Source organism: Bos taurus, chromosome X (assembly GCF_002263795.3).
Source record: "Bos taurus isolate L1 Dominette 01449 registration number 42190680 breed Hereford chromosome X, ARS-UCD2.0, whole genome shotgun sequence".
Taxonomy (NCBI): Eukaryota; Metazoa; Chordata; class Mammalia; order Artiodactyla; family Bovidae; genus Bos; species Bos taurus.
Genome location: NC_037357.1, coordinates 118537285 through 118558803, shown reverse-complemented (window position 1 = coordinate 118558803; position 21519 = coordinate 118537285). Strand labels below are relative to the sequence as shown.

The following is a 21519-nucleotide window of genomic DNA, read 5'->3' as shown; positions in this document are numbered from 1 at the left end:
TTGTGCTTTTCTCAACCTTGTTATAGATCTGTGGATAGTCTGGAGCTTATAAAACTGTACTTAAATGTTTTCTATAATACAGGTTGAGGACAGATTTCTATTTGCTGTTGATGACTGTCAAAACAACTTCCCTAGAGCGATTGTCACAGAGTGCGGGGCCTCATTTTCTGATGGAGAAACTGCTTGGGTTTATCCTCACTGTGTTTTTAGATGATTATTTCTTATTTTCTCAAGTGCTTATGACATTTAATAAATTTGCAGTTGAGGATTGTGGCAGCCAGCAATGTAAGAAAGGGAAATTGGGCGCCTGGAAACTATTTAAATACAAATAAATGACAACAAAGCTTAACCAGGAAAACATAATTTAGAAATTGTGAATAAAAGTGATGTAGGCTTAAGACAAGCCAAAAACTGTATTTCCTCATTCATTCCTTTATTAACCAAGATGGCTCTTCCTTCAAATACAAGCAAGTCTTTTATTTAGTCTTTAGGGATTGATAATTCACAGTTCCTTTTTTCAGTCACTGATGGACAGTATCCTTAGGATTCAGTGCTCAAGTTGGATCTTTTTTATCTGTTTTACTGAATCCCAGGCTTTCTTAAGATATATTTTAAAACCAGCTCTACTAGTAGGCAGATATGTACAGGGCAGTTTATGTCTGCTTTCTTTCTTTCTTTTTTTTTTTTTTAAACTTTTTGCTTTGGTGAAGTTGGGCTTCTAGTCTGGAGCATGAAATACAATACAAAAAGGTTTGGCCAAAGTAACTTTCCAAGTCTCATTGCTGTATGTATATTTTTAGGAAATACTCTGCTCACAGGGAAAAAAATGTTAGTTGGTCAGTTGTGTCTGACTCTTTGTGACCCCATGGACTGTAGCCCACTATGTTCCTCTGTCCATGGGGATTCTCCAGGCACGAATACTGGAGTGGGTTGCCATGCCCTCTTCCAGGGGATCTTCCAGACCCAGGATCAAACACGGGTCTCCTGCATTGCAGGCAGATTGTTTACTGTCTGAACCAAAATGTCTTATTAAATTTCGGTTATACCAAAAAACTTTTGAGTAACTAACTTTGATATGCAGGACTAAGACTGTATTATTTTGTCAAGAGTTTCAATACTCAGCATGCCATTTATGTCTTATGTTCTTATAAAAGCAATGGAAAAGAAATATTAGGTAAATATATATTTTTAAAGAATACACTTTCTAATCTTTAATTTTTCAAAGCTGGTTTGTGTTGTCTTTTAAAAATTATGGTAAAAAATATAAAACTTATGGTAAAAAATATAAAACTTACTAGCCTAACCATTGTAAGTGTCCAGTTCAGTAGTGTTTAGCATATTCATATTGTTGTGAGACAGCTTTCCAGGTCTTGTTTATCTTGTAAGTCTGAAACTATACTCAGCAAACAACAGCTCCCCTTTTCCCCCTCCCTGAAGCCTGTTAACCACTATACTACTTTCTGTTTCTATGAATTTGACTACTTTAGGTACCTTATAGAAGTGAAATCATACAGTATTTGTATTTTGTGTATTTCACTTGGCATAATGTCCTAAAGATTCATCTATTTCATTTATGTTAGAGCATGTGACAGGATTTCCTATTTTTGTTTTAAGACCAAATAATATTCCATTGAGTGTACACATCACATTTTCTTTATTCATTCATCTGTTGGTGGATATTTGGGTTTCTTCTACTTCTTGATTTTGTGATTGATCTTGAATTCTATGTGTTTCTTGAATAATACATTTTTGCTAGATTAAAATCAAGTAAATTCTCGTAGACATATATGTGTAACTGAATATCACAATGAACAGAGGTCTATGAAATATCTGGATTTGAAGACTAAAATGTATATATCTCCTAAAATTTTATAGTATTGACTTAAATTTATATAAGTATTTTATGACTATTCTATTTGGGTTTTTGATATAGGCTTAAAAATCTTTTTCAAATTGTCAACCAATCGACCTTGGAAACTGCAGGTAAAGTCTTTGAGGTTGTGCGGTATTATTAATAGAAGAGTTTATCTCAGGCATGTACAGCCTTAACTTTTCTTTTTTAAATTTTTTATTGGTGGATAATTGCTTTACAATATTGTGCTGGTTTCTGCCTTAGTGAAATTGCCTCTCAGTTCTTCATTAAAATGATTATTTGCATTTTTACTGCATGAGACCTCCTGTTAGTTATGAAAGCGTCTCTGTGAAGTTCTGTGAAGTATTGTGTAAGCAACCTGATGATAGAGGCGCAGTGTGCAGTTCACTGCCTGTTGCAGTAGAGTAAGAGATGGATATTTGCCTTTTGGAATCTTGAGAAGAAGACTGTTTCCCCTGACTAATCCTCATGGAATCATTAAGTGTGGAGAGAATGTTGTTATAAGACATTTACTTAAGCTTCTTGTTACCATTAATTGCCTCTGTGGACCAAAGGAAATCAAAGTGTGGGCAGCTAGTCAGTTGGCTACTGATGTAAAAAAGGAAGTGAAACATAGGACTGGCTTAATAGTTCAAGGTTGAAAGTACACACAATTAACAGTAATTTTAAATGGTCTTGTAAATAGTTGTCCATATATCTGATATGAAGGAAAGTGAGAATACCAGATGATGAGGAAAGCATTATTTTAATGTTGATATGTGTTTTGGAAATGGAAGCTAGGGTGATTTAAAGAACTAAAACTAAACATGTTCAAGGGCTGTTAAGTTTTATTTGATATGATTTGATATTAGGATTTACCCTTAATTTTATAGTGGTCAGATATTCTTAATAATTTCTTTTTATGATACAAGGTAAGAGCTATTTGGCATCTGAGTTTTAGATAATATATTTTCTAATGATTTCTAGTAATGATTATCAGAGAGTCTTAAATGTTTTGGATGGCCTGTACTCATTTTCTGAACTGAAATACGTTAAAATTAATTTGGTTTTGAGAGCTTTAGAGAAATTATCTGACTTTGATGTAGCTTTACTGTCTTTTTCTCATGTGCTGGGCACTCTCCTAAGCACTTGACATGCATTTGTTTATTTAATCCTCATGGTCAGACTAGGAGCTGATTATTCCTATTTTACGTAAGAGGATATGAGCCACAGAAAGGCTAAGCAACTTGCCTGAGGTTACACATCTAGTGATAGAGCTGAGATCCAAACCCTGCAATTGACTGCAGACCCATATTTATCATGTTAATGACAGTGCTGGATTACTCCATACTTGGCATGCGAAAGTTCTTGGCACTTGGCACGTTGTAGGGTTTGAGCAAATATTGGTTATGTCTATTGAACTTCTTAGGATGACTAGAGGTGCTATAAAGGTTTGCAGTAAAATCATGATAGGAAGTTGTTGTTCTGGAGATTACTAATTTACCTAATTGATTTCAATCCAGAATTGATTAGACACTGATATCTAACCTTGAGGTTAATTTGTTAGTTCCAAGACAAACCTTAGGCATTTAGGCAGATGATACTATTTTGTTAGTATAGTATGGTGGTATAAAGATTTTGTCCTCTGCTTTCATAATTATAAAGGTAATAGAATTGAAGAACTGTTCTTGACTTTGAGGTAGTCAGATTCAACTTTCACATTTTACTAGTTAAGGAAACACCTGGAAGAACCTTCTCAGAGAGAGTACCAGAGCCAGGATCAATGACGTAATAGCTCACACTGGTATAACTTGTGCCAGATTCTCAGAACAAGCCTATGAAATGGATATTAAATTTTATAGATGAGGAAATCAAGGATAAGTAACCTACCCAAAGTCACACAAATAGTAAACAGTGGAAATGGAATTTGAATCTAGGCAGTTTGACTCAAGAGTCTGTGCTGTCAACCACCCTAGTAATGATTACAACATAATGTGATGGTCATCTTTTTTATTAGCACAAGAATAGTTAAATATCAACCATTTCGTATGGTTTAGTCTGATGTAAATTGAGATCCCTCCACAGCATTTTGCCACCTTCCTGCAATGGGTGTCTGTGATTACTAGCAAGAATTGCTTATACATGCATTTTCTTCAGGGCTCCAGCCAGTTAGGAAGAGATACTCTGTTGGTTCCCCCCATATTCTCATGTATCTCCATTACACTTTTTCTATCGCTAGTATTCACTTTTCCTAATTGGTGTTTTTTTTAAGTTACATTTTATAAACAGGATGAGATAGTCCTTGTTCCATTATATCATATTGAATAGAAGTGGTGACAGTGGCGATCTTTGTCTTATTCCTGATATTAGGGGGAATACATTCAGTCTTGTAGCATTAAGCATGTTGTCAGCTATAGGTTTTTCTTAAATACTCTTTCAAGTTGAAGAAATTCTTTTCTATTCTTAGTTTCTTGAGAGTTTTTTTTTTTTTTTAATAAGAAATGGGTATTGGATTTTTTGCCAAAAGCCTTTTCTGTGTAGATTGAGATGAATATATGTTTTGTTGTTTGTTCTATTTTTCAGTTTGTTAATATGGTGATTTATATTGATTGATTTTCAAATGTTAAACCAGCCTTGGGTCCCTGGGGAAAACCCCACTTGGTCATGATAAACTCACCTTGTTATGTATTTTTAAAAGGATTTGATTTGCTAAAACATTTAGCATTTTTACTTTTATGTTCACAAGGGATATTGTTCTTAAGTCAGTCTCAATCAGATCAGGGTAATACTAGCATCATAGAATATTTTGGGAAGTATTTCTTCCTCTTTAACTTTTTGGGAGAGTTTATGTAGAATAGGTATTATTTCTTCCTTAAATGCTTGGAGTAGTTTACCACTGTGAAGCCATCTGGGCCGTGACTTTTGTTTGTGTAAACAATTTTAACTAAAAATTCAGTCTCTGATAAATAGAGGACTGTTCAGGTTACTGACTTCTTGAGTGAGCCTGGTAGTTTGTGTCTTTCAAGGAATTTTGTCCAGTTTATTGGCATGAAGTTATTTGTAATATTCTCTCTTTCTCCCTTTAATAGCTATAGAATTGGTAGTGGTATCATCTCTCTCATTCCTGGTATTGGTAATTTATGCCTTTTCTTTTTTCCAGCTTCATTGGTTAACTTTAACTCTGTCTTCTGGCTCTTAAAACCAGTAGAGTTAGACTACTGGTCCACACAGCACCTACCAGTGCTGCTCTGAAGCAAAAAGTTGGAAAAAAAAGGGTAACTTGTCTGGGGGTCTTTCCTTTTCTCCAGCTGTAGGCTTCCTTCTATTTTTTCCCTGTTTTTGATTGTTCTCCAGTACCTTCAGGTGGTTGTTTTTTTATGTTGTTCAGAGGCTATAGTTGTTCTTGTCAGAGGGTTTGTCCCATGCTAAAAGCGTAATATCTAGGTTTTTGGTTTTGTGACATTATAGCAAATTGAAACATGCTTTAATAGCTATAATCAAAGTATGGGACTAGGTAACTTACCAGCACTTTCCAGTCACTGTTGCCTTTATTGGATTTGATATGGAATAGCTCAACTGGATATTTAGAATAAATTATGGAGTTAGGGAAAAGGTGAAAGGAGAAGTATTGGGTTAACTCTTACTTTTCAAAATGGTATCAGTCAGAAAAACCATTATTACTTTAAAAAGTGAGCATTCTTGAGTAGTGAATATGTCAGGCTTCTGACTGTTTTTGAGTGCTTTTGCTTGTTGTGGGGAGACGTTACAAGATGGAAGGAAACACTACATTTTAGGCATGAAAACAAAGCATTTCTAATTGCTTGCGTGTGTGCCAAGACACTTCAGTTGTGTCCAACTCTTTGTGACTCCACGGACTAACAGGCTCCACTGTCAGTGGGATTCTCTAGGCAAGAATACTGGAGTGGGTTGCCATGCCCTTCTCCCAGGTATCTTCCCGACCCAGGAATCGAACCCGTGTCTCTTGTGTCTTCTGCATTGGCAGGCAGGTTCTTTACCACTAACGCCACCTATGTTACTATATCAAATAAATTAGTTTTAGGCCATATCAATCATATGACATTTTATTAGAAATAGACTTTATTTTCTGGTCATTTCACATTGACCATTTATGCCCTTTTAGTATATATTGCAGTTTGAATCAAAAGATACTAGGAGAAGTAATCTTAGGTCTCTGAACTTCAGCCTGATATTTGCTAAGCAGCTATGATGAGCCAGGCCCTGTTCTAGGCATGGGAACGAGGTTCAGTTGTGAACAAGGAGCTTTTATTCTTAGAAGCTCAGAAATCTGACACTTTTGGCACACTGGATAGTCAGACTCACATGTACCTGCCCTAATGCCAGTTTGTTCATTTGAAATGAGAACTGCTGCTGTTAATTAGACTGGGGAGATTGAACTGAGAGATTATTGCGTTTTCTCTTTATAAACCAGCTGCATGGGAAGCCAGATTACAACTACAAGGTTGCTTGGTGAGAATGGCATCAAAACAAAGGGACTTGGTTAGATAATCCACGATTAGGATACACCTGCCACAGGGACTCTTTGGGTTTCCTCTGAATAATGCTGAGCAGTAAAGCTTGCCAGTGTCTGGTTTTTTGGGTTTATATCTATGGCGACCATTTTCCTTTGTTATATAATTTTTTTTCAAACCAAACTGTAATACAGTGTACAAAATGACAAGCCACAATCTGGGTCTGCTTCCTAAGATTACACTCAGATCACCTTTAGAAACATTTATAGGCTTTCAAATACTGGGCTAGGCATGCACATGGTGATCTCTTGGTTGATTTCAACAGAGGGCCACTGTATCCATTGTGCCAAGTAGGTTTTACCCCCAGAGAATGGCGTTTTTTGCCTTACATGTATTCATGATCTGGAAGAAGTGTATGAATCCATTATAGTTGTCCCCATATACTGTCAGTTATATAGTTTTACTCTCTTTAAGTGGTTATAGAAAATTTCACTGCTGTTTTTCTTATGACTTACTGATGCCAGACCCTTGTTCTTAAGATCAGTTTCCTAATTATTGTTTCAATAGGAAAGCTCAGTCTGTCCTAGTGGAAGTAGAATTTATTTTTAAGTGTTGGAAAGACCTAAATATAAATCTTGAAAATCCTGGAAGTCAAGCATACATGTTTGGTTTGAAAAATGAAGGAATTTACTAGAATTCAGTATAAAAGGTCCAGGGAACATGAAAAATAGTTGCCTTCACGTAGTAATGGCTTGATTTGAGGTATAATGGAGACTCAGACCTTGGATTTGTGAGCCAGTCTCACTAACTGAATTCTTATATTGCCCTGTGCAGCTGCACACCAGCTATTGTCTGTATACTGACTGTCCACAACCAGGCTTAAAAGGCCACCCAGTTCACTATTAAGAAAACCAATGTTAAGACCCAGTGATTGCCACATTTGTCTGCATCAGTTCTCATGTTTTTAGTAACTCAAATGAAGTGATATAACTGACATAACTATATACATCCACCAAAACCTATGGCAGCCGAGAATCCTTGACAGGTACCAGTTGGTAAATTCCTTGAAGGCGTGAACCATTAGCAGCAACAATAGTGGTAGCAGCAATAGTAATATATGTGTGTAGTGCTTTGTAGTTTTTTGAAGAGCCCTTTCACCTAAATCTTAAAGTTTGAATTTCACTTATTGGAATATATAGTGTGTAGGTATGTTGATAACCATTTATACTTCTAGTCAGATATAACCTACGTTGTTGTTACTGTAAGTTTTTGGCCTGATAAATGGGGCAGTGTATTTGTCTCCTTTGATTTGTCATGATGCCTTCTTTTACAGACAAATTTAGTTGTTTTGTGAAATTTTAGACTATACCTCTAAGGATTTTTAACATCAAGTTGATTGTTTGAGATGAAAAGCAAAACTAAGAAATCAATGTCTCTCTTAGATGGTGACTGCCCTTTAAACCCTCTTACTGATTTTTTTACTTGAATACAAATACAAGGCCATTTACTTTTTTCAGTCTCTGTACCATTCATTCTTTGTGCTTCCATGTGTGTTTAGAATTTTTTTATTGAAATATAGTTGTATGCAATATTATATATTCAGTCAGTTCAGTTCAGTTGCTCAGTCATATCCGACTCTTGCAACCCCATGAATCACAGCACGCCAGGCCTTGAGTTCATCATCAACTCCCGGAGTTTAGCTAAACTCACGTCCATCGAGTTGGTGATGCCATCCAGCCATCTCATCCTCTGTCGTCCCCTTCTCCTCCTGCCCCCAATCCCTCCCAGCATCAGAGTCTTTTCCAATGAGTCAACTCTTCACATGAGGTGGCCAAAGTATTGGAGTTTCAGCCTCAGCATCAGTCCTTCCAATGAACACCCAGGACTGGTCTCCTTGAGGATGGACTGGTTGGATCTCCTTGCAGTCCAAGGGACTCTCAAGAGTCTTCTCCAACACCACAGTTCAAAAGCATCAATTCTTCGGCGCTCAGCTTTCTTCACAGTCCAACTCTCACATCCATACATGACCACTGGAAAAACCATAGCCTTGACTAGGCGGACCTTTGTTGGCAAAGTAATGTCTCTGCTTTTCAATATGCTATCTAGGTTGGTCATAACTTTTCTTCCAAGGAGTAAGCGTCTTTTAATTTCATGGCTGCAGTATACAATATAGTGACTCACAATTTTTAGCGGTTGTCTTCCATTTATAGTTATTATGAAATATTTGCTATGTTCTCTGTTGTACAATATATCCTTGTAGCTTATTTTATACCTAATAATGTGTCACACTATTCATTCTTAAAATACATTCCAATTAATAGCAGCTTTGTTTGCATACATTACTTCTGTAGATATCAGTGTTTTAGATCTGTACTGGCCAGTATGGTAGTCATTAGCTGCAGATGGCTAATTACATCTAAATTTTAACTAATTATAATGAAATAAAATGAAACATTTCAGTTCCTTAGTCACACCAGCCACATTTCCAGTGCTCAGTAGTCATGTGTAGTTAATGACTATCACATCAGACAGTATAGATAGAGAACATTCCACGAATGCACGAAGTACTGTAGGACAATGCTATTCTAGGTGACTGTTAAATAATTTTGCCATTATTTATGATTTTATCTGCAAGATTTATGTTTCTAAATACATTTAATAAGCCTGTCTGTGTGATGTAAAATATGTACTTTAAGTATGCTTTTAAAAATATACATGAACTTTTCATTTTCTTAGCACTCCTTAAGTAACAGGTCTTACAGATAAGCAGCAATGAGAACCCAAGTAGAAACTCTGTGTAATGATAAAAATGTTCAGTTTCTCTTCCCTTCTGTGAATATTTGGTGAAGTGCAACAGAAGAATTGGTGCAGGAACATGATCTTGCAGTACTTACAAAGTGCACAACTGTCAAATAAGGAAAAGTAACTGACTAACAATAATCTTAGATTTCATGATGCAGAAATTTAGGTCACTTGTACTCTCGTCAGATTAAATATTAATCAGAGTTTTAGCTTAAAAAGGCATTTGAGCACTGGAGAATCTCTCAAGTGTAAAGCTCATATTAAAAATTTGATACCACATGTTAGAATCTTAAGTGTTCTGAGTTAATTCAGTAAGATATTGAGCATATCCCATGTACCTTTTCTTTCTGCTTGTATATTCAGGTTGTACAGAACTAAAGGAAAATTCAGACTGTCATTCAAAGGCTGTGTTGTGCCATCAGTGATTCAGGCGACTTCGGGCTAAAGATTCAGTATCCTATCATGTATTCAGATTAACTAGGACAAAACACTCAGAAATGTCCTTGATCCTTTGATGGTGTAAGAATGGTGTCCAGAGTAGCTGAATGTAAGAAGCCTGTTTACTGTAGGTGACCAGCACTGTGCCATGGTGGAGGATGAGACAGGATAGGTCTTGTTCAGGGGCTTTGCAGAACAGAGGTCCAGAAAAATGGAGAAAGTTGTATGAATATGAAAGACGTGATCACCTTTTAAAAACAAGTGTAAAACCTGACAGAACACTGGTAGTTGTTATACAAGTGTGATTCTATGTGATCAGATGTATGTTTAATGCCATTTTCACTTTTAAAGGCCATCTCTTCTCTGCAAAAGAAGACAATATTAGAGACTCAAAGGACAGCTGTGTGTTTTTTAAGGCCTTTCCACTAGTTGGGATGATAAGTGTAACATTTACATGGAAAGCAAATGCTCCCCCTTTTATTTCTATATTCATTTTAGATATTCTTTGCCTAAGTAGCAGCTTGTTATGAACATGATTATAGAAGGGAGATTTTTATTCATATTTAAAGAACATCAGTAATAAAAACATTTCCCTAGCAGTGACAAAGAACAGCCTTTGTTTAAGGGTTAGGTATGTCTAAGGAAGTGACTCTTGTTAAGAACTAAGGAATAAAATATAATTCATCTCATCTTGTGTAAGGAAAATTGTCCTAACTTGCATGCTGCTGAGTGCTTAATTTACATTTAAAGCTGAAGTAATGAAGCCTTTATTTTTTGCCAGAAACTCCCATTTCTCTCCCAAATATATTCTCTATCAGACAAAAAAAAGCTCATTATTTTGCATGGTAATGTGTCTTTGCTGATGCAGAAAAGCAACATAATTTAGGATGAAGGATTAATTTAAACTTTCCTATGTGCTCTTTTGAAGGTAATTAAAATTATTTCTAGGGATCAAAAGGTGGGTTTGCAGAGCACACCAAAAAGAATAGCTTTATTCTCTGAGTTGCAAATGGAAGGGTTTAGTCCTTACCAAGAGGAAGAGTTCCTGAAAACTCATGGATTTAGAATTTTAGAACTTTAGACCTTATGGTAACTATAGTCACAGGGGGTCTGAAATTGGGAGCTCTTAGGAATAAACGATATTTATAGTCAGATAAATCTTCTAAATATACTACAAATGACCTTTAATTTATATTCTTATTTAGTAATAAGGGATACTGTGTATTCATTTTCATTCATGATCCCTTGTTTAGTAGAAAATATTTGCTTTGTTGGAAATAATAAGCATTGAAGCTTTTCCCCTCCTTCTCCATGGCTGGTCTTCTATCTAGCTCTTCATTGATTTTCTGATTTTCACACTCTGAAATGGTTGAAACCTATCTCTCTGGGGTTCTTCACCCCCACGCCCACTTGCCATCAGTGTGTGGTTTGGAGTCCCAAGTGTGTTTGAACTCACCTTCTTTATTTTTCCTGTGGTTTCATTCTTAAAGTCTTTATTCCTATTCTGCTATCAGCTCTTACCTTTCTTTCCTCTTCCCAATTCCAGCTCCATCTTTCTCTGATTATCCCCAACAAGATTGAATCTTAGTGCAATTTGCATATAATACTGAAACTAAATGTAGTTTTGGAAGTTACCCCAAAAATACACAGAAGTAAATTTGAGAATATGCAAGCTCCATGAAATAAGATCAAACATGGGAAATTAGTGTAGTATCCTGCAAATGTATATGATTATGTTGGCTCTCAAACACTGCATGTATATATACCCTACGTGCATGCTCCTGTGTTCAGTCCCTCAGTCATGTCTGACTCTTAGTGACCTTATGAACCATAGCCTGCCAGGATCCTCTGTCCATGGAATTTCCCAGGCAAGAATACTGGAGTGGGTTGCCATTTCCTCCTCCAGGGAATCTTTTTGACCCATGGATCGAACCAATGGGTCTCCTGCATTGGCAGGTGGATTCTCTACCACTAAGCCACCCGGGAAGCCCATATATACCCTGTACCTACATATATGTATGTAAGTAACATTTAACCTAAGAAGAACTTGCAAGTGTTAAGCTACGTGTTGGAACTTCCAAAGCTTCCAGCGCAGTTGCACATTTCACATTCAGTGTGTTTCCTATCAGTCAGTGACATAATCATTTATTGAATACCACTTTGGATTGTAAAGAGATGGACGTATTTATAGCCTTTTGGAACCTAGTTCCAAAGTAATAAAAGCTTCTCAGCCATTCCAGCCCAAGAGTTTCAGATCCTAGATGGTAGTCACCTCGTGACTCCTGAAGCCAGGTCTGTGCCACCTATCTTCATTTCCTTGTCACTGGGAGTGTCCCAGATGGGGTAGGAATGCCGTTGACCCTCCCTCCCAGCCCTTCCCAACTGGCAGTCATTAGACTTTGGAAGAAGCAAAACAGATCCTTCTTGGAAAGAGCTTGAAACTTTTGTTCTGTGAGTAATTGCATTCCTGATAAAGCCTTGGTTGTTGTGTTGTTTTTAAATTTATTCCTGGGCTTTAGCCTGTGTTTTTTTAGGAAAGATTCTATGCATTGACAGTATGCTGTACTTTTTAAAATTTTTTCAAGAAGTAAACTGGAATGTTCTGATTTTCATGTTGTTTAGAGTTCTTATCCCAGGGAAGAATATCCAGAAAATAGTGTATCTAATTTGTGATTATTTCCCCCGGATTTGGTATTCCCTGTGATTGGACCTTTATCAGTTTTTCTTGTAATCATCACTGTCATAGTTAAGATTTATGTACTTCTTAATAAGGTTGGATGTTTGTACTGGTTTTGTGAATATTTGGATGAGGTGTGTGAAATAGATTCAACTATTCAGGCACTCTTGTAACAGAAAATACCAGAGCTACTGCCATGGTTCATCAGAAATCAGGGAAAAAACTTCATCATTGGCCTGAATGAACTGAAGTTCATAGTAAGATTGTGGTCATTATTCATTACCTCTTTTCTTTCAAACAGTAAAACTCTTGGGTTTCTGTGGACAAGGCTGCTTTTTAATGGCATGTTCTCCAAACAGCTGTTAGGCAACCCCCTCCCCAATACCACAGACCACATCTGTTCCCACTGTTGATTAGCTTGAGGGTGGAGAAAGAAGAGAGGCTGTAGCATGTGTAATTACCAGTAATTAATTCTTGTTGAGCCTCCTCATTTCCTTCTATTCTAACTCCACCTACCCTTCTTCCTGTTTCTGTTGTAAATTCTATTTCATGTTGGATACTTGTGGAAAATAATCTTGATGGGTATACAGATGTTTTTCTAAAATTTTACATTTACCTTACAGTGAAGCTTTTATTTTTCTTCTGGTGGCAAAATCTCTTGATAAGGCAAGACAAGTAAGAAAATACTAAAGTGAGTACATCTCTTGGGGCTAGTTTTCCTGCTTTCTTATGTTCTTTTTCTGTTGATGCTGTTTTCAACTGTCGAAAAATATTTATCAAATATATTCTTCCTTAAAGGAACTAATGCAAGGCATGGAAAAGTGTGAGGAAAACAAATGTAAGAAATAGTCCTGGTCCTTAATATTAATGTGCAGTGTAATTAGCGACATAAAAATGTGCATGTAAAACAACAATGTAAGTTAACATAATAGTTGTAGCATATAATAATTGCACAAATTTGTCAAGACCATAAGGCAGAGGTAAGTATTCTACTCTTTTTCTTTCTCTTTGGGATAAGATAGGGCTAAAGGAAATATGAATTTGAGCATTTTAGTTAATATGTCAGAGTAGAAGAACTATCACAGGCTTTGAAGAAAGTTTGAAGAAAGGCTTTGAAGAAAGTTCACAGTAATCTTTACATATCTTAAAAACCTAGGTTTTCAAGATGTGATGCTTTTTGTGAGCCTATTTTCAGGAGAATGGAGTTCAGGTGGAACATTTTTTAAAACTGCTTGTTTTTAAATTTTCAAATAAATTTAAAAATGTATTTAAATGTACATTTTAACTGATTTAAATGTATTTAACTGATACATTTTAATGTATCAGTTAGCAGGGCTCCAGCAGAAGAGAGATGACACTGGCATTAATAGGAGAATTTGATACAGGGATTGTCTACCAAAATGTGGGTGGTGTATATAGTACATTCACAAGACAATTGTGGGAACTTCCTGGCTAGTAATAGCAGGGATGCTGAACTCTCAGGTGACAAGGAGTTAGAGGAGGAACAGATGCCTAACCCCCAAAGAGAGGGTTGGGTAAGGAGGGCCTTCTGATCATAGATGGATAGATTCAGCCAGCCCTGACATGAACCCTCAGGGAGAAAGCCAGAGGTATAGCCTGCACTCATTTCTCTCCAAACTCAAGTAGAAATCAGGGGACAAGGGAACCTTTGATGTAGTCTGTTAGGTTACCCTTCCCTCCCATAGAGCAGGGTGGAGCATGGAACTGGATGAGCAAAAAGCAAGATACGTGGCATATTTGGAAATTTTGTAAGTTTGCCTAAATATGAGAAATCTTTCATGGATAACACAGTCCTATACAGTAAATAATCTCTGGCAATAGGAGTATGGCAGGAATTGGTATGCTTCTTGACATACCAGTCACTTCTCAAGCATTTGCACAAGGAGTCATTGATATAGGTTAGTGGTTCTCACTCCAGGGGCGATTTTGGCCCCTGTGGTGTATTTGACAGTGTCTGGAGGCATGTTCGTGTGTGGGCTTTGTCGTTAGGATCTGGTGAAAGGTAGTGATGATGAAGCGAAAACAGTGAAGTGCCTTTTCATTCCATCAGGATAGGTGCCCAGGTGGTTAAGAGTCTGATCCAAGCTTTTGGTGAGAAGAAATGACTGAGCTTTGAAAGAACAGTTCAAGTAGTGTTCTGAGAATGAAACTACAAGACAGCATAGGTTGTGCACATTGAATGTGACAAAGGGTGGGGAAGTCAAACTCTAAAAGATAAAGAAGTGAGACCACTGTGAATAATTGGGATGTAAATGGCAAGCTCCTCAGGGGCCTGGACTACATTTTAGGTACCTTATGAGCAGTGAGCACCATGTCTCGAGCAGTACAGACTGTCAGTACCTATTTGTCAAGGGAATGAGCACCCGTAATTGAGAAATGGTTCAGAACAGAAAGAAAGGCTCCAGTGGAAAGGACAGATAAAAATGGTAGGAACGGAGGAGGTGAGATTCTTATGTGAAAGGGAAAAAACTCTGGGCTGCAAAGAAATGAGAAAGCTAGGCCTTAAAGGGCATATTGGTTATGCCACTCGAGCTCATTGCATCTCTGGTTTCTAGACTTATGTGTTTCCCTCACCTGGACCTTCGTACCTCATGGCTTCATTTTCTTTAAGATGCAATAGGTAGGGACAAGGGTATTTAAATGATGTTTAATGGGACAAACAGAAACCATTTGTGCCTTTCCTCTTATCAGCACTGCCTTCCCTCCCTTTTAATATTCAGGGCATCATGCCCTGCATGGACCCTGAGCTCCTCCTCACTTTGGACTCAGGTGAAGATTTAGGTATGCCTCCAAAGAGAAGATTTTAATGGATCAGTCCATTGGTGTGGTACTTGGTATGACTGGCTCAATCATCCTGTTTTTATATTCCTGCATGACACCTCTTGAGTTCTGTTCCTTTCATTGTCAGACAAGGAAAGCTGCTTACTTGGAGATAACTGCATTTGTCTATTAAGTTCCTTAAGGGCAGTGAAACTCCTTTTATGTTGAATCCTTTCCTCATTGCTGAGCCCATTGTAAATGCTTATTGAATACGTGGGTTTATGGAGGGTTACTCCTAAGATGGCAAAGAGAAGTGGTAGAGTGAGACAGGCAAGAATATATATAAGAAACCTTGACCATGAAGTGTTCTGTCTTCTGAGTGGCACATGACAGTAGATTGCCTGATGTGTTCAAGAGAATTGGGTGTAGAATTAATCAATAAAGGAGAGGAGGTATTCAAAATACTGGAATGGGAGCTGGAGGTAATAAGAGAGGATGCTCTTTGGAGCAAGAGTCTGCTGCTGATGAAGGCTGTGGCCTGCTAGTAGACAGGGCCAGGTAAATCTGAAATGTTCACCATCGAGACTCATCAGCATCGTTAAAACAATGTCTCCCATCCAACTTTTTAGCTAATCTTGTGTGTGTGTGCTCATTCACTCAGTTGTGTCTGACTCTTTGCGACTCCCTGGACTGTAGCCCTCCAGGCTCCTCTGTCCTTGGGATTTCCCAGGCAAGAATACTGGAGTGGGTTTCCATTGCCTCCTCCAGGGGATCTTTGTGACCCAGGAATCGAACCCATGTCTCTTGGATCTCCTGCAGTAGCAGGGAGATTCTTTACCACTGCACCACCTGGGAAGCCCAGCTAATCTTGTAGATTTTTTTCTTTTTAAATAAACCAGCTTTATCGCTGCTAATTTCAGAAACATGTTTTTGCTGTCTTATCACAGATTTAAAAGAGGCGCCACCATCTATCTACCCATGCTCAAGCCAAAAGTCAAAGTTTTATTTTGGGTTTTTCTATTTTTTCCTGACTTCCCACATCTCAGCCCTGAGCATATCCTGATTCTACGGTACTTCCCATCCCACCCTGCTGCTCCCACCTTCGCCTGTGCCCATGCCACCTCTGCTCTGGACTATTGCTTCTATTCCTCCATCCCTACAACCAAGTCTCCATGTGCAGGATCTTGTCGTTCCCTTGGTTTCATCCCAGCATCTATATTTCTCATATAGTATTGGGTTGGCCAAACAGTTCATTTGGGTTTTTCCATACGATGATACAGAATGAACATGAACACATACATGCTCAAGATGTGTTGAATATAAAAAAAAACTTACAAAAGTTATGATGGGTAAGGTTCCTTTCAGAAAGCCAGTGCACTAACCAGCCTTTGGAATTCCCTAATCAAAACCACACATTATCTCTATAATTATAATCATAGTAGTCATAGATTTGTTAAGGCTTATTTGTTTTTTCTCCCTTCCCCTGTGACTGATGGTTGACACTCATTTTTTAGGATGGTTAGTGAAGGATTTGTCAGTGACATCAGAGCAAACAAAATGAGTTGTTCCTCTTTGGCAGTCTCTTGGATAAATCAAGAACCAGGCTACTCTACTGTAGTTTCAGGACTGATTCAACATAAGCATAAAATCCGGCCAAGTTTGAGCTGAGGCTAATCTTTTTGGGGCTGTGACTCATTTTCGAATTGTGTGAAACCTGTGGATTCTTTATCCAGAAAAATGTCCATATATACACAAATACAGAATTTTGTAGACGATGAAGGAAGTTCACAGACTGAGCTACAGTGCAAAGAGTCGGACACGGAGGTAGCTTGTGTAGTTGAAAATGCATCTTCAAATATTGTTTTATTTGGAGTGGGTGAAAACATCTAGTCTTGAGATATAAACTGTTGAGAGTAGGGTGGCAAAATATTGGCAGACGGGCATATATAAAATAGACAGCCAACGGGAATTTCCTGCATGTCTCAGGAAACTGAAACAGGGGCTCTGTATCAACCTAGAGGGGTAGGATGGGGAGGGAGATGGGAGGTAAGTTCAGAAGGGAGGGAATATATGTATACCTATGGCTGATTCATGTTGAGGTTCCATCTAGTCAAGGCTATGGTTTTTCCAGTGGTCATGTATGGATGTGAGAGTTGGACTGTGAAGAAAGCTGAGCGCTGAAGAATTGGTGCTTTTGAACTGTGGTGCTGGAGAAGACTCTTGAGAGTCTCTTGGACTGCAAGGAGATCCAACCAGTCCATTCTAAAGGAGATCAGTCCTGGGTGTTCACTGGAAGGACTGATGCTAAAGCTGAAACTCCAATACTTTGGCCACCTAATGGGAAGAGTTGACTCATTAGAAAAGACCCTGATGCTGGGAGGGATTGGGGGCAGGAGGAGAAGGGGACGACAGAGGATGAGATGGCTGGATGGCATCACTGACTCGATGGACATGAGTTTGACTGAACTCTGGGAGTTGGTGATGGACAGGGAGGCCTGGAGTGCTGCGATTCATGGGGTCGCAAAGAGTCGGACACGACTGAGCGACTGAACTGAACTGATGGCTGATTAATGTTGAGGTTTGACAGAAAACAATAAAATTCTATAAAGCAGTTATCCTTCAATGAAAAAATAAAAAAAATATTGGCAGATGGGGATGTGGCAGAAAAGAGACTTTTTTTTCCCCCCTGTGGTTCTTAATTGAGAGCATAACTGAATCTTTAGGGGTAGGGAATTGTAAGGGGTTTTGTTTGTTTTTTTATCAAACAAAGAAACAAAAAAGCTGGGAATCTTTGGCTGTTTTGTTTTTTTTTTTTGCCTTTTTTTTTGTTGAGGAGGTAGAGGAACATGCAAGGTAAGTACCTCATCCCTGCAGACCAATACCCATCTTAACACAGAGAACAACCCTGGCTGCTGCTGGCAGGAAAGGGAGGATGGAAACCATGGGTAGGGGACACAGGATGGAAGGAGAGAAATTTTTAATGCATTTGCCCAGGTTGAACGCAGTGCCCTTCCTTTCCTTCCTGTTTTAGTTCATCTTGATGTCTCCATTGAACAGGTACATGCAAGAAAGGAGATTTTCCTCTTTGCTAGAAGTTCTTAGGAACATTCAGTATTCTTTAATTTCATCTTCTTTGGGCTTAAGGAAAGCTGTTTTAACTTCTTGTCAGGGGTTCTGGTATTCATAATGCTATATCTCAAGCTGGTTTGTTTTTTGTTAAATCACTAGAGCAGAAGGTCCAGCTCTCTAAGCACTAAAAGTAAGTATGCAGTGCTGTAGTAACAGCGTTGTGGCTTTTTTTCCCCTCCTGCATGATATATTAACTAAGCAGAAAATTTAAAAGAACAAAGACAATAAAAGTAATGTTTGTTAGTGGTGGTTTGAGATATTTCAGGAGAGATGAGATGTGAAGAAAAGCAATGGCCATATTTAGAAAGCTGCCTCAAACCCAACAGTATCTATTGAAGTAAACTTGATGACAGACTTTTTTCCTCTTCATGAATCATTGTATTCCTATAAAAGCGAAAATTCCTCTTCATCTAAACAAACGGCTTCCACATCTGTTTTCTTAGTCTCTCAAAAGGGTGTCTTTGGCTTGCATTTTTTTTTTTTTAAGAAAAAAGTGTTTATCTGTTTAAAATGAAAGATTGTCAAAAGCAGTTTATACATCAAAATCCAAGTTGGTCTTCAGCTTCTAAGGATTAGTTAAGGATGATCTGCTGGTGATGGTGGTTGTATAGGGGAAAAAAAGAAAACACATTTTGCATTCTGCCTAGGTAAGTTCTCCCTAACAATCTTCTTTAAATCTTACTGACTTATATTTAATTTTACATGCTCTTCTGGTTTTGGGGCCTGATTGAGTAGATAACTTTGTCACTGGCAGCACATCCCAATATTTTAATGCTTTGCACTCAGAGTTCTAAAAATAAATATTTTCTGAATTAGCAGCAGGAGAGTTAACCTGTTAGTCCCATTGCCTAAGAACTGACCTGTAGTTAGAGATTTTTGTTGTTGTCCCATAGTCCGTGTTCTCCCACCAAGTCACTAAGAGAAACACACTCAGAACTGATGTGTAAAAAACTATATACTCTTTTCTAAAGCGCTTGCTTAGTTTTCAGTCTCCAGTGAGTCTGCACACTCTCCAGGGTTTTGGAATCTTTAGTCTCTTCTTGTGTGACAGGCTATCCTGCCCTTGAGCCCATCCTGCCATTTAAAAATAAAGAATGAGAAGCAGCTGAAGTTCTGGCTTGTTTGCAGCTGACAGGAATCTGATCTACTGCTTGGATTCTTTATCTGGGGACCCGCATGCCCGTGGTGTGTGGCTCGTCCAAGCCATGCCATCTGCAGTCACAGTTTAAGAGGGTGGGAGGAGAGGAGGTTGTCTTCAGAGGAAAAAAATTTTTTTTTGTATGTAAAGGTCAGGGAGAATGGCTGTAGCTCAGCACGTGGGGTCACGGGCTCCTGTCTTTTTCCCACCCGGTGGCATTTCTGACCCCTCATGAAATGCTCTTCTCTCAGGAGGCTCCATAGGCTCCTCCCACCCCCTGAGCCACAGCTGTCTGTTCTGTCAAAATTGGCTCGCCCTGAGGCCAAAGGTCCATGAGAATTCTAAGACATTTGATGTTATCAAATCAGTGACCAAAGCGATTGATTTAATCGCATATGACTTAATTTCTCTCACAGGCTGTGGAGGACACAGGGAAACCCTTCCGTCATTGCTCCTTTTCTTTTCTTGGCTGAATATGAACCGGAACTGCTAACAAATGGCATCAATCTGTACCTAAGGAAGAAGACCCTCCCCTCTTCCTAATGCAGAAGAGAGGCAGGAAAAGGATGGTTATTGTCAGAGTGACAAGAGGCTCTTTGCTTGTGAAGTGAACTGATTGATGTTCAGTCTTCCTGTTGAGCCCGTTGCTGCCTCAAGGAGGGGAGCCATCGCAGAGGTCTTGCTTGCTGTTTCTTGCCCCTCGGCTGGTAGCTGTTTTGGTTGTTCATGAGAAGGCAAGGTGCTCCCTCCTTTGACCTTGTTCAGAGGCTTAATACAATTATTTGTATTAGGCGCTAGCCACCTGTTAGGATCGTTCTCGTTAAAGGTCAGTATGTGGTGCCTCGGTGTCTGACTGTGGAAGCCTGCATCAGATTTGCCAGTGGCCACTGGTTTGTGATGCCTGCCAGTTGTGACAGAAAGAATGGAGATCTGATAGTTGGAAAGGAAAGGAAGGTGTTGGAGGAGGAATGAGGGATCAGGAGACCCACGGAGCATCATTACTGTGGTTAGAGTGCCAGCTTGTCGTGTTTCCATTTTCTCCTGCTTCCCCAGCGTGAGCTGTGCTGTCCGTTTTGATGGGCTCTTTTATTGTCTGCACACTGACACTGCTTTGATGTATTCATATATTGCATCTCTGTTGAGCATCGGATTTCTTATATCTGAAAACTCCCCACATCCCCTCTGTTGAGTGTCATCAGTTCTAAACCCCTCTGCCTGTGAATTCCCAGCCTGCTCCTCTTCCCAGATTTCCTGTCTTACTGAGTGGCTGCCTCCCCAGTTGTTAAGCCAGGAAAGTGGGTATCACCCTGGACTCCTGTTGTTTCCTCATGCCCCTAGTCCAGCCAGTCACCAGATCTTGTAGATTCCACTCCCTAAATACCCATGTCTCTCTCTCTCTCTCCAGTGCAATGACAATTATGTTATTCAAGACTCATTATTTCTCCCTGGACACTGCCTCTAACCACCATCCCCCCATCCCCACCCCATGTATTCTCCACAAGTTTTATAGTCAGAGAGACCTCTCTAAACTATCAATCTTATTCTGTCACTCCCTGATTTCCAGTCCTTACTGGGGCTTATGAAGCCCTTGACAGTTGGGCCTCTAGCCTGACCTCTCCCCACCTTCCCAAGCATTCTAGCCTCAGCTGTATTTTGTTTTTCTTGTTATTGCCAAAAAGAAGAATTTTGAAAGCTTAATTGTCTTTAATCATTGAATTTCCCTCACCTTCCTCATCCTATTATTCCCTATAGCTCACCTTCACCTTATTTACAGTCAGCTTCCATGCATTTTCTCTAACTTCCACCCAAAGGTGCCCGTTTTGTATGCATACACATTTTTTTCAGTTGCCTCTTTGAGTCTCTCCTCCATTAGCTAGTACACACTCTAGAGGGAAGGGATCATGTCTGAGTCACTCACCTTTGTGTTCCCTCCACCTAGCATGTGAGAACAGCTCAGGAAGTACTTGTTGGTGAGTGATTACTATTTTTTTGAGGTTCTAAACAAAAAGAAAATAACAGCGCTTCCTAGAATTCATATCAAATTCTTGAGCCTTGGCCAGATTAGAGAGTTGAAAAGCAAATGAAGTTCAGAAGTAAAGGGGATTTTCTTTTTCCTTAGCAGTGATTAGCCAGATCTTGTATAGCTTAGATATTGGTCTTATTTCCTCTCCATATTTTGCACGTCCATCCTAAATGACATTTCTCAACTTGA

At 38.7% G+C, this 21519-nt stretch overlaps 1 protein-coding gene across 6 annotated transcripts in view; it reads left to right on the top strand.

Annotated features, from left to right (window-relative positions):
• Positions 1-21519, top strand: part of POLA1 (DNA polymerase alpha 1, catalytic subunit) — a 295127-nt gene that overhangs the window by 77884 nt on the left and 195724 nt on the right. The window lies entirely within an intron of this gene.